The sequence below is a fragment of the Cuculus canorus genome, chromosome 9 (genome assembly GCF_017976375.1).
Source record: "Cuculus canorus isolate bCucCan1 chromosome 9, bCucCan1.pri, whole genome shotgun sequence".
NCBI lineage: Eukaryota > Metazoa > Chordata > Aves > Cuculiformes > Cuculidae > Cuculus > Cuculus canorus.
This window is the reverse complement of record NC_071409.1, coordinates 37943-56711: the sequence shown is the minus strand read 5'-3', so window position 1 is coordinate 56711 and position 18769 is coordinate 37943. Positions and strand designations below refer to the sequence as shown.

Sequence of the window (18769 nt, the reverse complement as noted above, 5' to 3'; positions counted from 1 at the left end):
TGTGCCCCAAGTGCAAGACCTGGCATTTGGCCTTATTAAACCTCATGCCATTGGTCTCGGCCCAGCGGTCCAGCCTGTTCAGATCCCTTTGAAGAGCCTTCCTACCCTCCAGCAGATCGACACTTCCTCCCAGCTTAGTGTCATCTGCAAACTTGCTGAGGGTGCACTCAATGCCTTCATCCAGGTCATTGATAAAGACATTGAACAGAGCTGGACCCAGTACTGAGCCCTGAGGAACTCCACTTGTGACTGGCCTCCAGCTGGAGTTAACTCCATTGACCACCACTCTCTGGGCCCGGCCATGCAACCAGTTTTCAACCCTGGAGAGTGTGCGCCTGTCCAGGCCAGAGGCTGACAGTTTCTGAAGCAGAATGCTGTGAGAAACTGTGTCAAAGGCTTTACTGAAGTCCAAGAAGACTACATCCACAGCCTTTCCCCCATCCAGTAATTGAGTGATTTTGTCATAGAAGGTGATCAGGTTAGTTTCGCAAGATCTGCCTTTTGTAATCCCATGTTGACTGGGCCTGATCACCCGGTTCTCTTGCATGTGCTTCATGATAGCACTCAAGATTACCTGTTCCCTTGGAGCAGTAGTAGACAAAGACTTAGCTCGAATCGAACAATCGATCAGTGCCTTAGAAAAATCTTTGAGGTCATTATCTGAAGTAGTTTTGCAAAATCGTAGAGGATTAGATCTTATGTTCCTCCACCAAGGCGGAGTCTGTGCTGCGTTAGGAGAAGAATGCTGTGTATATGCAGATCATACTGGAGTTGTTAGAGATACCATGGCCAAGCTTAGAGAAGGTCTGGAGAAAAGGAAAAAGGAAAGAGAAGCCCAAGAAGGATGGTACGAATCATGGTTTAACCAGTCATCGTGGTTAACCGCCCTGATATCTACCTTGATAGGGCCAATCGCAATGATCCTGGTGGTATTAGTCTTTGGACCCTGTATATTGAACAGACTTGTATTGTTTGTCAAGAGCCGGCTAGAGAAAGTTAACATTATGCGGGTGGCGGCCTCGGTGCCTGCAGCGACGTGGTGGTAGCTGAGGCCATGTCACTCCTGAACGGAGCCATGGCGGCTCTGCGGGACATCTGGGAGGAGATCGGCATCCCCGAGGAGATGCGCTTGGAGCGTATGGAGACTGTCAAGGGGCACATCAAGGTGAGGGGGTCCCTCCTGGGGTCGGGAGTCTATGGGGCTGGGCTGCAGCGGGAGCCCCTGGATGAAGCTGGGCTGCAAGGAACGGACTGTCCAGGTCACACTTGGTTGAGGGCACCAAGGGGGTTTCGCTGTGCCTCTGCCTTCAATGCACACAGCCCAGCTCTGGAACCCCGGTTCTCCTACCACGGCCCCAGCAGCCCTGCCCTGCTCCCTCCTAGCTTTCCATCCCCACCTGGCTCCAATCGTGCCTGTGCTGCAGGAAATCTTGGACTTGATGGTTGCAGAGGAGGAGAGTCTGAAGCAGTGTCTCTTGAAGAACATTGCCCTGTTTCGGAAGGAGATTGATAGACTCTGCATGGAGCTCCAGTTGGACCCCTTTGAGGTACGAAACTGCTTTTCTCTCCTAGCATTCTGCTGGCAACAGTCTTCTGCTGCCTGGACTCTGGCTGGGGTTTCGGGAAGGCCAGAGCTTGCAAGGCAAATGCCTGTTCAGAATCACTTTTCCTGGCGATTGGTAGAACCAGAGGCTTTGTGGCTTCTTGTAGGATGAACACTGGGAGGTGTTTTTTAGGGAGCTGGGTGGCTTGCAGCGTCTCACTTGGTGTGTTGCTGCTGCATTTCCCCTTCCTGAGGAACATCTGAGACATAAACCCTAGTTCCGAACAATGTCTTTGTTTGAGAAGCCTTAAATCCATAAGTCAGGTCTGAGAGCTGGGGAGAAGAAATCTGACTTTTTGATTCCTCTAGGGAGAGAAGGAAAATACCATTCTGCAGATGGATAAGAATTAGCGCAACCGTATGGACGTGTTGCTAAAGCAGAAAGCAGAGAGGATGCACGAGCTGAAAACCCTGCTAGAACAAGATCAAGACTTGTGCGACCTCCTCTGCACAACCCCATTCTGCATCGATGGCAATGCCGTGCCCAGCCTGGATGACCTGGATCATTACAGGCAGCACTTGGCCTTCCTGAACGCTGAGAAGGTAAGTGGAGAGGGGTCTGAGGAGCTCGCTGAGGGTGGCACGCAAAGGGGTCTCTGGGTTCTAATGTTGCTCACCACCTTCTAGGAGCAAAGGCAAGAAGAGTTTGTCAGCAGTAAGCGACAAATCATCCTCCTCATGGAGGAGCTGGACCACACTCCAGACACCAGCTTTGAACGGGAGGTGGTGTGTGAAGATGAGGAAGCATTCTGCTTGTCCAGGGACAATATTACTGCCCTCCAGGATCTCCTGAAGCAGGTACGCTGGCACACGGAGGCTGTGGAGGTTGTCGGTTTTCCGCAAGCCTGTGTGCCAGAACTTCCTTTTGGGAGCTTTTCCAAGGAGATCTTGTAAGATGCGCATGTGGCTTTGCAAGGCCCTCGTGCCCGTTGGGGCCAGGCTGTGCTGACCCTGTGCTCTCCCCACTGTAGCTGGAAGCCCAGAGATCCCAGAATGAAGCTGTGTGTGAAGAGCTGCGCTCCAGGATCATTGCACTTTGGGACAGGCTGCAAGTTCCTGTGGAGGAGAGGGAGGCTTCAGCAGTGCACATGGCTGGGTGCGGAGCCAAAACCAGGAAAGCTGTAAGGAGCATCCTGTGCCCTCGGAGGGGGGTCTGGGGCAGCTCTGGGTTTCGTGCTCTTGTGCATTCAGCTAGAGCGGAGGAGCTGTTTCCAGCAGTCAAGTGTGAGGTGAACAGGCCAGATCCTGCCCTCACGGGTGGAGGAGCTGAGAGTTGGACCCTGTTCTGCTCCCCTTCTTGTGCTGTCTTCCCTGAGTCTGTGTTCTGTTGTTGGCAGCTGCAGTTGGAAGTGGAGAATCTGGAGGAGCTGAAGCTGCAGAATATGAAAGCCGTGATTCAGGCAATCTGGGCAGAGATGGCTGAGTACTGGGACAAATGCTTCTACAGTCAGGAGCAGAGAGAAGGCTTCACCCCCTATAATGATGGTGGGTGCTGGCTCTTCTCACTCCTCTGCTGCCCTGCAGAAGCTGCCAAGGAGGGCTGGCTGCGCACAGCCTACAGAGGTGTGGGCATCCCTGGCTGCCTCCTGAAAGCACTCTTCCATCCTCTCCAGAGAACTACACGGAGGCCCTGCTCGAGCTCCATGAAGCCGAGGTGGGGAAGATGAAGACCTACTATGAAACACACAAAGATCTGTTTGAGGCCGTCCAGAAATGGGAGGAGAACTGGAAGATGTTCCTGGAGCTGGAGGTATTGTCTGGGCTGGAAAATGCTCTGTCTGGCTCAGTTTTGGGTCACCAGCAGCGCACACCTCTGCCCCTGCACGCAAGGCACTGTTGGGACAGATGAGGGAGGCACTGGGAAACCACAGCGGATGGGCGAGGGGAGGGGTGCTGTGATTTGTGATGGGGCTGCGCAACAGGGATGGCTTCCACCAGCCCCTTTTCCCTGTGGGATGTCCGTTGGGCTGTGAAACTGCCACGTGTTTGGTTTTCTCCTGAACTCCTTTCTGTCCCAGAGGAAAGCAACCGACCCCAGTCGCTTCACCAGCCGTGGGGGGAACCTGCTGAAAGAAGAGAAGCAGCGAGCAAAGCTGCAGAAGGTGCTTTCCCAGGTAAGTTCAGCCCTGGAGAAGCTGTAGTGCCAAGAGGCCTGCTTGGCATTGGCTGAGGAGCTGCACAGCCCTCGGAGCCAGCAAGGGGAATCTCTCGGCATGGGGATGCCCGCACTGGGGAGGGCAGCCTCTCTACACTGCCCTCGTGTCCTCATGAGCTGCAGGAGGAGCTGGAAAGCCGGGTCCAGGCCTGGGAGCAGGAGCACGAGGGGATGTTTCTGGTGAAGGGGCAGCAGTTGATGGCATATGTGTCGGAGCAGTGGCAGCTGTACCACCTGGAGAAAGAGAAGGAGAAGAAGGAGCGGGTGAGTGCGAAGCTGAGCATGCTGCCTCCTGGTCTGGAGGAGCCTCTGCTGCATGGAACACCAGCCTATTGGTGGCCCTGCCTTCCGTGGAGCAGAGGAACGGCCCCCAGTTGCTGCCCACGTCTCTGTCTTCCCCTCTCTGCCTGAAAGTGGCTCTGTATCAGTTACCTTTCTTTGGCAGCAGGGCTGGTGTCTATCACTGTCTGTTTGTGGTGAGCCCCTTTCCCAGCCCCAGCAGTGCCAGAAGCCCAGCTTGGCTCTGGATACCTGTAAATCACTCTTGGCATTCCTGTTGCTTGGCCGTGTTATGTGCTTGCTGCGGGGCACTGCCTGCCCGCCCTTGGGCAGCACGGGGCAAGCCAGGGCTCCGCAGGTCCTCTGCTCAGGTTTTAAGTGCAGATCTCTTGTGCAGCAACTGAAGAAAAGGCGCCAGATAGAGGCAGAGATGTTGTATGGAAGCACCTCGTGCACACCTATCAAACGGCGGATGCTCGGCACCACCACTCCTGGCAAAGTGAGGAAGGTAAACTGTCTGTGCCAAGCACTGTGGGCATGCTAGGACCCTGCTGGGAGTTGTCACTGGCTTCTCTGGTGCGGTACAGCCACCAGTGCTTCCTCCTGTGTGATGTGTGCTCTGGTTTTCCCCTCAGCTCAATGGCTCTTCCATCGCCAGTGCCACTCCCAACAGCACTGTTCGTTCTGTTTTGGGGAAACAATCTACCACTCACCAGTGACTCGCTTGCCACCTTCTGGAGTGAAGGTAAGGAACCCTCTAGAGTGGGCTGGGGCGAAGAGGCATGGGCTGAGGTGGCACAGCTCCAACTGCTGTCACACTCAGCTTTGCTGCCTCCTGCTAAGCCAATTTGTCTCTACCTGCTGCACTGGGTTGCCACAGGATGTTTCTGGGACCTGAGGAGGGAGAAAGAGGAGGGCAGTAACAGCATTTAGGAAATCTTCCTCTAGCTCAGATTTCTATCGTTCCTCTGTTCCTTCTGTGCCAAGCCTGGGGGCCCGGGGGACCTTCAAAACATGAGTCTGGTTCTCTATGCTTCCAGAATCAGAACTGGGCCTCACATCCTGGAGGGCTCCTGAAGCTTGAAACTCCTCTGGCACCTCAGAGCGACAGGCAGTGAAGGAGCGGTTTGGGGCAGCAGTGCGGAACGTGGTGGCGGAGGTGACTGAGGACAAGGCGCTGCCGCGGGCTGAGCGCAAGCAGCTCCAGGTGGAGCAGGCGCCGGGCTGCAGCCCCCAGGCCAAGCTGGTGAAGCTGGCAGACATGCTGGACAACCTGCGGGATCTGAACCGCTGTACCCCGCAAGGTACAGCCCGCACCAGGGCCAGGGCTCCTGAAGCTTGAAACTCCTCTGGCACCTCAGAGTGACAGGCAGTAAAGCCTGTGCAGCTCCCCTGGATCTGCTTAATCTCCATGTCCCCTCTAACTGTCACTTCTTCCTGTAGCTTGGCCAGGCTTCAACTCCCAACCACGCGGCTGCGAAGAACCCCTGTTCTAGACTGAAGGAGCAGAACAAGGAGAACATGTTCCAGCTGAACGGAACCACCCTGAGCGGTGGGTGCACTCCCACAGCCCCTGCCCAGCGTAACAACAGTTACGCAAGTTGAGTTCTTGCCAATGTTTGTGATTGAAGATTCAAGTAGGCTGTTATGTTAGGATATAGCAGGGGAGAGCCCAGGCTCCTGCTCCTGGTGGTGCTGAGCTGCAGGCACTCTGCCTGACCAAGCATGCTCAGGGACAGACAGGACCTATTCCAGAGAGCTGCTTTCAGAGCTCTCCTTTGCAGGCGTTTTCCCCTTCCTTTTCTATAGCTGTTGTCCCATCAGCATCATCTTTTACTGATGCCACAGCAGGTTTGGCTCAGCGTGGGCTCCCTTTAGCTGTGGTTCCCTTACCCAGCTCTGCTTGCCCCACGCACTGAACTCAGACTGGCTGCGATGCAGAGGGTCTCGCCTTTCCCCTCCCCGCCCCCCTGCCATGAGGCTGTGGGTCCCTAGGAGTGCAGGAGCAGGACCCTCCCTGTGAGGGGAGCTTGCCTTGCTTCCTCCTGGAGCATCGCTAGCCGTGGACACTGTGTCCTGCTGCTCCCTTTCCCCATTCCCAAGCCTGGGGTAGCCACGACCCAAGCTCCAGTTGCGTGAGGCACCTTCCCTGCCATTTGGAAGGGGGAGCTTGTCCTGCCCTGGGGACAAGGAGGTATGACACAGCCCTTGAGCACAGCCTGCTTCCACTGTCTGTCTCGGAGCATGACTTACTTGCACTTTGTTATCACTACAGTTCCCCCTTGCTGTTATTTATTCTCTATGTTCTATCTCTTTGCTCTAGCTCTGTAAATACTGTTAATGAGAAGACTAAATAAATGTTTGTGTAAATAGCTGCTGGTCTGTGTGTGGCTGGGGGTGGGGGTTGAAGCAGAGGGCGGCAGCGTTGGGCATGGCTTTAGAATTCTGCAATGGTTAAGGTTGAAAATCCAGTCCATCAACACAACCCCCCTGTCCCTGCTGGATCTACACCTTTTGAATGTCTCCAGGGCTGGAGACTCCCCCACTGCCCTGGACAGCTTCTCCAAGGTCTTCACCACTCTGTCAGCAAAGACATTTTTCCTTGTATCAAATCTAAGCCTAGCCTGGGTGTAACTTTCACCTGCTGTCACAATTTCACCTGCTGTCACCTGGCTCTTCTATGACAGCACAATTATCACTTCAATGTCCTTGCATTTCGAATACTTCACAATTGGTCCCTATACAACCAAGCCTTAGTACGACTTAACAATTTGCCCTGCTATAACCTGGCTCGTCTATGACATCACAATTATAACACAATGTCATTGCAATTCGATGACTTCATACTTGGGCCTTATATAAACAAGTCTTAGCATGACTTAACAATTTGACTTGCAATCACCTGGCTCTTTTATGACATCACATTCCTATTTTAATTGCCCGTCCACTTCGATGACTTTACAATTGGTCTTTCTACTACCCAGTCTTTCTAGGACTTCACAATTTGCCCTGCTATCACCAGGCTCTTCTATGACATCACAATTATAACACAATGTCCTTGCATTTTGATGACTTCATAGTTAGGCTTTATATAAGCAAGTCTTAGTACGACTTAAAACTCTGCCCTGCTATCACCTGGCTCTTCTGTGACATCACAATTATAACACAATGTCATTTCACTTCGATGACTTCACAACTGGCCCTTATATAATGAAATCTTAGTACGACTTAACAATTTGCTCTGCTATCACCTGGCTCTCTATTACATCACAATCCTCTTTTCATTGTCCCTGTATTTAGGTGAGTTCACAATTGGTCTTTCTACTCCCCACTCTTACTAGGACTTAACAATTTGCACCGCTGTCACCAGGTTCATCTATGCCATCGCAATTATAACACAATGTCCTTGCATTTCGATGACTTCGCAATTGGCCCTTATATTATCAAGTCTTAGTATGACTTAACAATTTGCCCTGCTATGATAAGGCTCTTCTATGACATCACAATCCTCTTTTTATTGTCCCTGCTCTTACATGACTTCACAATTTGTATTTCTAGTACATAGTCTTACTACGACATAACAATTTGCCCTGCTATCACCTAGCTCTTCTATGACATCACTACTGTCAAATCAATGTCCTTCCATTTCGATGACTTAAGAATTGGTCCCTGTATAACCAATTTTTACTACGACTTAACAATTTGTCCTGCTATCACCTGGCTTTTCTATGACAATCACAATCCTATTTTCATTTTCCCAGCACTTACCTGACTTCACAATTTGTCTTTCTAGTACCTAATCTTACTACGACATAACAATTTGCCCTGCTATCACCTAGCTCTTCCATGACATCACTATTTTCAAATAAATGTCCTTCCATTTCGATAACTTCGCAATCCTCTTTTCATTGTCCCTGCATTTAGGTGACTTCACAATTGGACTTTCTACTACCCAGTCTTACTGGGAATTAAGAATTTGCCCTGCTGTCACCTGGCTCTTCTATGACATCACAATTATCACTTCAATGTCGTTGCATTTCGATGACTTCACAATTGTCCCTTATATAACCAAGTCTTAGCACGACTTAACAATCTGCCCTGCTATCACCTGGCTCTTCTATGACATCACAATTATAACAGAATGTCCTTGCATTTCGATGACTTCACAATTGGCCCTTATATAAACAAGTCTTACTACGACTTAAGAATTTGCCCTGACATCACCTCACTCTTCTATGACATCACAATCCTCTTTTCATTCTCCCTGCACTTTGGTGACTTCACATCTCGTCTTTCTACTACACAGTCTTACTAGGACGTAACAATCTGCCCTGCTATTGCCTGGCTCTTCTATGACATCACAATTATAACACAATGTCATTGCATTTCGATGACTTCACAATTGGCCCTTATATAACCAAGTCTTAGTACGACTTAACAATCTGTCCTGCTATCACCAGGCTGTTCTATGAAATCACAATTATAACACAATATCATTGCATTTCGACGAGTTCATAGTTGGGCCTTATATAAACAAGTCTTAGTACGACTCAACAATTTGAACTGCTATCACTTGGCTCTTCTACGACATCACAGTTATAACACAATGTCCTTGCATTACGATGACTTCACAATTGTCCCTTATATAACCAAGTCTTAGTACGTCTTAACAATTTGCCCTGCTATCACCTGGCTCATCTATGACATCACAATTATAAAAGAATGTCACTACATTTCGATGACTTCACAATTGGCCCTTATATAAAGAAATCTTGGTACGACTTAACAATTTGCCCTGCTATCACCTGGCTTTCTATTACATCACAATCCTCTTTCCAATGTCCCTGCATTTATGTAACTTCAAAACTGGTCTTTCTACTACCCAGTCTTACTGGGACTTAAAAATTTGACCTGCTGTCACCTAGCTCTTCTATGAGATCACAATTATAACACAATGTCATTGCATTTCTATGACTTCACAATTGGCCCTTATATAACCAAGTCTTAATACGACTTAACAATCTGCCCTGCTATCACCTGGCTCTTCTATGACATCACAATTATCACTTCAATGTCCTTGCATTTCCATGTCTTCACGATTGTCCCTTATATACCCAAGGCTTAGTACGACTTAACAATCTGCCCTGATATCACTTGGCTCTTCTAAGACATCACTATTATAACAGAATGTCATTGCATTTCGATGACTTCATACTTGGGCCATATATAACCAACTCTTAGTAAGACTTAACAATTTTACCTTCTATAACCCGGCTCTTCTATAACATCACAATTATCTTTCAATGTGTTTTCATTTCGATGACTTCACTATTGTCCCTTACAAAACCTAGTCTTAGTACGACTTAAGATTTGGTCTGCTATCACCTGGCCCTTCTATGACATCACAATCCTCTTTTCACTATCCATGCACTTAGGTGACTTCGCAATTGGTCTTTCTACTACCCAGTCTTACTAGGACTTGACAATTTGCCCTGCTGACACCTGGCTCTTCTAAGACATCACAATTATCACTTCAATTTCCTTGCATTTCGATGAGTTCACAATTGGCCCTTATATAAGCAAGTCTTAGTGTGATTTAACAATCTGCCCTGGTAACACCTGGCCCTTCTATAACATCATTATTATAACAGAATGTCATTGAATTTCGATGACTTCATAGTTGGGCCTTATATAACCAAGTCCTAGCACGACATAACAATCTGCCCTGCTATCACCTGGCTCTTCTATGACATCACAATTATAACAAAATGTCATTGCATTTCGATGACTTCAGAGTTGGGCCTTATATAACCAAGTCTTCATACGACTTAACAATTTGCCCAGTTATCACCTGGCTCTTTTATGACATCACAATTATAACACAATATCGTTGCATTTCAATGACTTCACAATTGGCCCTTATATAACCAAGTCTTACTACGATTTACCACTCTGTCCTGCTATCACCTGGCTCCTCTATGAAATCACAATCCTCTTTTCATTGTCCCTGCACTTAGGAGACTTCACAATTGGGCATTCTACTACCCAGTCTTACTAGATCTTAACAATTTGCGCCGCTGTCACCTAGCTCTTCCATGACATCAGAATTATAACACAATGTCCTGGCATTTCGATGACTTTACAATTGGCCCTTATAGAAAAAATCTTAGTACGACATAACAATTTGCCCTACTGTCACCTGGCTCTTCAATAACATCACAATTATAACACAATGTCATTCCAATATGATGACTTCACATTTGGCCCGTATATAACCAAGTCTTAGTACAACTTAACAATCTGCCCTGACATCACCTCACTCTTCTATGACATCACAATCCTCTTTTCATTGTCCCTGCACTTAGGTGACTTCACAAATGGTCTTTCTACTACCCAGTCTTACTAGGACTTAACAATTTGCCCAGCTATCACCTGGCTCTTCTATGGCATCACAATTATAACACAATGTCATTGCATTTCGATGACTTCACAATTGGCCGTTATATAACCATGTCTTAGTACGACTTAACAATCTGCCCTGCTATCACCTGGCTTTCTATCACATGACAATCCTCTTTTCATTGTCCCTGCACTTAGGTGACTAAAAATTGTTCTTTCAACTACCCAGTCTTAGTACGACTTAACAATTTGCCCTGCTGTCACCTGGCTCTTCTATGACATCACTATTATAACAGAATGTCATTGCATTTCGATGACTTCATACTTTGGCCTTATATATCCAAGTCTTAGTACGACTTAACAATTTTACATGCTATAACCTGGCTCTTCTATGAAATCACAAGTATCTTTCAATGTCTTTTCATTGCGATGACTTTACAATTGTGCCTTATATAACCAAGTCTTAGTATGACTTAAGAATCTGCCCTGCTATCACCTGGCTCTTCTATGACATCGCTATTATAACACAATGTCATTGCATTTCGATAACTTCACAATTGGCCTTTATATAACCAAGTCTTAGTACGACTTAACAATCTGCCCTTCTATCACCTGGCTCTTCTATGACATCACAAATATCACCTCAATGTCCTTCCATTTCGATGACTTCACAATTGTCCCTTACATAACCAAATCTTAGTTTGACTTAACAATTTGCGCTGATATCACCTGGCTTTCTATCACATCACAATCCTCTTTTCATTGTCCCTGCACTTACGTGACTTCACAATTGTTCTTTCCCCTACCCAGTCTTACTAGGACTTAAAAATTTTCCCTGCTGTCACCTGGCCCTTCTTTGACATCACAACTATAACTAATGTCCTTACATTTCGATGACTTCACAATTCTCCATTATATAACCAAGTCTTAGTACGACTTAACAATCTGCCCTGCTATCACCTGGGTCTTCTATGACATCACAATTATAACACAATGTCCTTGCATTTTGATGACTTCACAATTGACCCTTTTATAACGAAATCTTAGTACGACTTAACAATTTGCCCAGCTATCACCCTGGCTCTTCTATGACATCACAATTATAACACAATGTCCTTCAATTCGATGACTTCATTGTTGGGCCTTATGTAACCAAGTCTTAGTACGACTTAACAATCTGCCCTGCTATCACCTGGCTCTTCTATGACATCACAATTATAACAAAATGTGATTGCATTTCGATGACGTCACAATTGGCCCTTATATAAAAATAAAATTAGTATGACTTAACAATTTGCCCAGCTATTACCTGCCTCTTCTATGACATCAAAATTATAACACAATGTCCTTCAATTCGATGACTTCATGTTGGGCCTTACATAAACAAGTCTTAGTACGACTAAACAATTTGCCCTGCTATCACCTGGCTCTTGTATGACATCAAAATTATCACTTCAATATCCTTGTATTTCGATGACTTCACAATTGGCCCTTATATAATCAAGTCTTAGTACGACCTAACAATCTGCCCTGATATCACCTGGCTCTTCTATGACATCAAAATTATCACTTCAATGTCCTTGCATTTCGATGACTTCATACTTTGGCCTTATATATCCAAGTCTTAGTACGACTTAAGAATTTTACCTGCTATAACCTGGCTCTTCTATGACATCACAATTATAACATAATGTCATTGCATTTCAATGACATCACAATTATAACACAATGTCATGCCATTTCGATGACTTCACAGTTGGGCCTTATATAACCAAGTCTTAGTACGACTTAACAATCTGCCCTATTGTCACCTGGCTCTTCTGTGACATCACATTTATAACACAACGTCCTTCCATTTCGATGACTTCACAATTGGCACTCATATAACCAAGTCTTAGTACGACGTACCAATTTGCCCTGCTATCACTTGGCTCTTCTATGACAGCACGATTATAACACAATATCATTGCATTTACATGACCTCATAGTTGGGCCTTATATAACCAAGTCTTAGTACGACTTAACAATTTGCCCTGCTGACACCTGGCTCTTCTATGACATCACAATTATAAAATAATGTCCTTGCATTTCTATGACTTAACAATTGGCCCTTATATAACCAAATCTTAGTACGATTTAACAATTTGCCCTGCTATCACCTGGCTTTCTATCACATCACAATCCTCTTTTCACTGACTCACACTTAGGTGACTTCACAATTGGTCTTTCTACTACCCCGTCGTACTAGGACTTAACAATTTCAGCCGCTGTCACCTGGCTCTTCCATAACATCACAATTTTAAGACAACGTCCTGGCATTTCGATGACTTCACAGTTGGCCCTTATATAACGAAATCCTAGTACGACATAACAATTTCCACTGCTGTCACCTGGCTGTTCTATGACATGACAATTATTACACAATGTCATTGCATTTCGATGACCTCTTAGTTGGGACTTATATAAACATGTCTTAGTACGACAGCAATTTGCCTTGGTATTACCTGGCTCTTCTATGACATCACAATTATAACACAATGTCCTTGCATTTCCATGTCTTCACAAATGGGCCTTATATAAAGAAGTCTTAGCACGACTTAACATTTTGCCCTGCTATCACCTGGCTCTTCTATGACATTACAATTATAACTTCAATGTCTTTCACAATACTATTTCATTGTCCCTGCACTTAGGTGACTTCACAATTGGTCTTTCTACTACACAGTCTTACTAGGACTTAAACAATTTGCCCTCCTGTCACCTGGCTGTTCTATGACATCACAATTATAACACAATGTCATTACATTTCGATGACTTCATAGTTGACCCTTATATAACCAAGTCTTAGTACGACTTAACAATTTGCCCTGCTATCACCAGGCTCTTCTATCACATCACAATTATAACACAATGTCCTTGCATGTCCATGTCTTCACAAATGGGCCTTATATAAACAAGTCTTAGCACGAGTTAACATTTTGCCCTGCTATAACTTGGCTCTTCTTTTACATCACAATTATCACTTCAATGTCTTTCCATTTTGATGACTTCACAATTGGCCCTTATATAACCATGTCATAGTATGACTTAACAATTTGCGCTGATATCACCTGGCTTTCTATTACATCGCAATCCTATTTTCATTGTCCCTGCACTTAGGTGACTTCATAACTGGTCTTTCTACTACCCAGTTTTACTAGGACTTAACCATTTGCCCAGCTATCACCTGGCTCTTCTATGACATCAAAATTATAGCACAATGTCATTGCATTACGATGACTTCACAATTGGCTCTTATATACCCAAGTCTTAGTACGACTTAACAATCTGCCCTCCTATCACCTGGCTCTTCTGTGACATCACAATCCTCTTGTCACTGATTCAGGACTTAGGTGACTTCACAACTTGTCTTTCTACTACCCAGTCATACTAGGACTTAAACAATTTGCCCTGCTGTCACGAGGCTCGTCTATGCCATCGCAATCATAACACAATGTCCTTGCATTTCGATGACTTGCAATTGGCCCTTATATAACCCAGTCTTAGTACGACTTAACAATTTGCCCTGCTATCACCTGGCTTTCTATTACATCGCAATCCTATTTTCATTGTCCCTGCACTTAGGTGACTTCACAACTGGTCTTTCTACTACCCAGTTTTACTAGGACTTAACCATTTCCTCTGCTGTCACCTGGCTGTTCTATGACATCACAATTATAACACAATGTCATTGCATTTAGACAACTTCACAATTGGCCCGTAGATAACGAAATCTTAGTACGATTAAAAATTTGCACAGCTATCACCTGGCTCTTCTATGACATCATAAATATAACAGAATGTCATTGCATTTCCAGGACTTCGCAATTGACCCTTATATAAACAAGTCTTAGTACGACTTAACAATCTGCCCTGCTGTCACCTGGCTCTTCTATGACATCACAATTATAATACAATGTCATTGCGTTTCGATGACTTCATAGTTGGGCCTTATATAACCAAGTCTTAGTACGACTTAACAATTTGCCCTGCTGTCACCGGCTCTTCTATGACATCACATTTATAACACAATGTCCTTCCATTTCGATGACTTCACAATTGGCCCTTATATAACCAACTCTTAGTACGACGTACCAATTTGCCCTGCTAACACTTGGCTGTTGTATGACAGCACGATTATAACACAATGTCATTGCATTTAGATGACCTCATAGTTGGGACATATATACCCAAGTCTTAGTACGACTTAACAATTTGCCCTGCTATTACCTGGCTCTTCTATGACATCACAACTATAACACAATATCATTGCCTTTCGATGAATTCGTAGTTGGGCCTTATATAACCAAGTCTTAGTACGACTTAACAATTTGCCCTGCTCTCACCTGGCTCTTCTACGACATCGCAATCCTCTTTTCATTGTCCCTGCACTTACGTGACTTCACAATTTGTCTTTCTAGTACCCAGTCTTACTATGACTTAAAAATTTGCCCTGCTATCACCTAGCTCTTCTATGACATCACTATTGTCAAATCAATGTCCTTCCATTTCGATGACTTCACAATTCGCCCTTATATAACCAGGTCTTAGAACAAATTAAAAATTTACCCTGCTATCACCTGGCTCTTCTATGACATCACAATCCTCTTTTCATTTTCCCTGAAATTACGTGACTTTACAATTTGTCTTTCTACTACCTGGTCTTACTAGGATTTAAAAATTTGCACTGCTGTCACCTGTCTCTTCTATGACATCACAATTATCACTTCAATGTCCTTGCATTTTGATGACTTCACAATTGGCCCTTATACAACCAAACCTTAGTACGACTTAAATATTTGCCCTGCTATCACCTGGCTCTTCTATGACATCACAATCCTCTTTTCATTGTCCCTGAAATTACGTGACTTCACAATTTGTCTTTCTAGTACCCAGTCTTACTACACTTAACAATTTGCCCTGCTATCAGCTGGCTCCTCTATCTCATCACAATTTTCACTTCAATGTCCTTCCATTTCGATGACTTAACAATTGGTCCTTGTATAAACAATTTTTACTACGACTTAACAATTTGTCCTGCTATCACCTAGACCTTCTATGACATCACAATTATAAGACAATGTCACTGCATTTCAATGACTTCGTAGTTGGGCGTCATATACCCAATTCTTGGTACGACTTAATAACCTGCCCTGCTCTCACCTGGCTCTTCTATGACATCACAAGTCTCTTTTCATTTTCTCTGCACTTAGTGACTTCTCAATTGGCCTTTCTATTACCCAGTCTTACTAGGACTTCACAATTTAACCTGCTGTCACCTGGCTGCTCTATGACATCACAATTATAAGACAATGCAATTGCATTTCGATGACTTCATAGTTGGGACTTATATAAACAAGTCCTAGTACGACCTAACAATTAGCCCTGCTGTCCCCTGGCTCTTCTATGGCATCACATTTATCACTTCAATGTCCTTCCATTTCAATGACTTCACAATTGGCCCTTATACAACCAAGTTTTAGCACGACTTAATAATTTGACCTGCTATCAGCTGGCTATTCTATGACACCACAATACTCTTGCCAAAGTCTCAGCACTTAGGTGACTCCACAATTTGTCTTTCTAATACCCAGTCTTCCTACGACTTAAGAATCTGCCCTGCAGTCACCTGGCTTTTCTATGACATCACAATTATAACACAATGTCCTTCCATTTTGAAGACTTCACAATTGGCCCGTATATAATCAAGTCTTCTTACTACTTAACAGTTTGACCTGCTATCTCCTGGCTCTTCTATGACATCACAATTATCACTTCAAGGTCTTTCCGTTTCTATGACTTCACAATTGGCCCTTATATAACCAAATCTTAGTACGACATCACAATTTGCCCTGCTATCACCTGGCTCTTCTATGACATCACAATCCTCTTTTCACTGATTCAGGACTTAGGTGACTTCACAATTGGTCTTTCTACTACCCCGTCTTACTAGGACTTAACAATTTGAGCCGCTGTCACCTGGCTCTTCCAGGACATCACAATTATAACACAATGTCCTGGCATTTCAATAACTTCACAATTGGCCCTTATATAACAAAATCCTTGTACGACATAACAATTTCCACTGCTGTCACCTGGCCCTTCTATGACATCACAAGTATAACACAATGTCCTTGCATTTCTATGACTTCATAGTTGGGCCCTATATAACCAAGTCTTAGTACGACTTAACAACTTGCCTAGCTATCACCTGGCCCTTCTATGACATCACAATCCTTTTTCATTGTCTCTGCACTTAGGTGAATTCAGAATTGGTCTTTCTACTTCCCAGTCTTAGTATGAGTTAACAATTTGCCCTGCTGTCCCCTGGCTCTTCTATGACATCACAATTATCACTTCAATGACCTTGCATTTCGATGACTTCACAATTGGCCCTTTTATAACCAACTCTTACTACAACTTAACAATTTGCCCTGCTACCACCTGGCTCTTCTATGACATCACAGTTATCACTTCATTGTCATTGCATTTCGATGACTTCATAGTTGGGCCCTATATAACCAAGTCTTAGTACAACTTAACAATTTGTCCTCCAATCACCTGGCTCTTCTATGACATCACAATCCTCTTTTCATTATTCCTGCACTTAGGTGACTTTACAATTTGTCTTTCTACTACCTGGTCTTACTAGGACTTAAAAATTTGCACTGCTGTCACCTGTCTCTTGTATGACATCACAATTATCACTTCAATGTCCTTGCATTTCGATGACTTCACAATTAGCCCTTATACAACCAAATCTTAGTACGACTTAAATATTTGCCCTGCTATCACCTGGCTATTCTATTACATCACAATTCTCTTTTCATTGTCCGTGCACTTAGGTGACTTCACAATTGGTCTTTCTACTACCCACTCTTACTACGACTTAACAATTTGCCCTGCTATCATCTTGGCTCTTCTATGACATCACAATTATCACTTCAATGACCTTGCATTTTGATGACTTCATAGTTAGGCCTTATATAAGCAAGCATTAGTACGACTTAACAATTTGCCCTGCTATCACTCGGTCCTTCTATGACATCACAATCCTCTTTTCATTTTCCCTACAGTTACGTGACTTCACAATTGGTCTTTCTACTACCCAGTCTTACTAGGACTTAACAATTTGCCCTGCTATCACCTGGCTGCTCTATGACATCACAATTATAATTTCAATGTCCTTGCATTTCGATGACTTCATAGTTGGGCCTTATACAACCAAGTCTTAGTACGACTTAACAATTTGCCCTGCTATCACCTAGCTCTTCTATGACATCACAATTCTCTATTCAGTGTCCCTGCAATTCGTGGACTTCACAATTGGCCCTCCTACTACCCAGACTTATTAGTACTTAAGAAGTTGCCCTGCTATGACCTGGCCCTTTTATGACATCACAATTCTCACTTAAATGTTTTAGCACTTCTATGACTACAGAATTTCCCTTCTACTACCCTGTGAAATTATGACTTAACAATTTGCCTGGCTGTCAACTTTACTTGTATAACATCACAATTTGCTCTTCAATGTCCCTGCATCTTAATGACGTCAGTATTGGCTCTTCTAGCACCTAGCCTTACTACGACTTAACAATTTGCCCTGATATGACCTGACCCTTCTATGACACCACATTCCTCTATTCAGTGTCGCTGCACTTCGATGAATTCACAATTGCCCTTATACTACCAAGTCTTATTACGACTTAACAATTTGCCCTGCTATGACCTGACCCTTCTATTGCATCACAATCCTTTTTTACGTTTCCCTGCACTTCGATGACCTCATAACTGTTCTTTCTACTACCCAGACTTATTATGACTTAACAAATAGCCCTGCTATGTCCTGGCTCTTCTAGGACACCACAATTCTCACTTAAATGTACACGCACTTTGGTGACTTCACAGTTGGCCTTCTACTACCCAGTCTTATGGTGGCTTAACAATTTGCCCTGCTATGACCTGACTCTTCTACGTCATCGCAGTTCTATCTTAAATTTCCCTGCACTACGATGACTTCACAATTAGCCCTTCTATAACTCAGTCTTATTATGACTTAACAATATGCCCTGCTGTCAACTTTCCCTTTATGACATCATAATCCGCTCTTCAATGTCCCTGCATTTCGATGACTTCACAATTGGCCCTTATACTACCAAGTATTATTACGACTTAACAATTTACCTGGCAATGACCTGGCTCTTCTGTGACATCACTATCCTCTCTTCAGTGTTCCTTCACTGCGATGACTTCACTATTCGCCCTTCTAGTACCCAGTCTTATTATGACATAAC

General features: G+C 44.6%; 1 pseudogene; it reads left to right on the top strand.

The window, feature by feature from the left end:
- The first annotated feature begins 785 nt into the window (after positions 1-785).
- LOC128852991 (protein regulator of cytokinesis 1-like) lies at positions 786-4174 on the top strand (annotated as a pseudogene).
- Positions 4175-18769: the final 14595 nt, after the last annotated feature.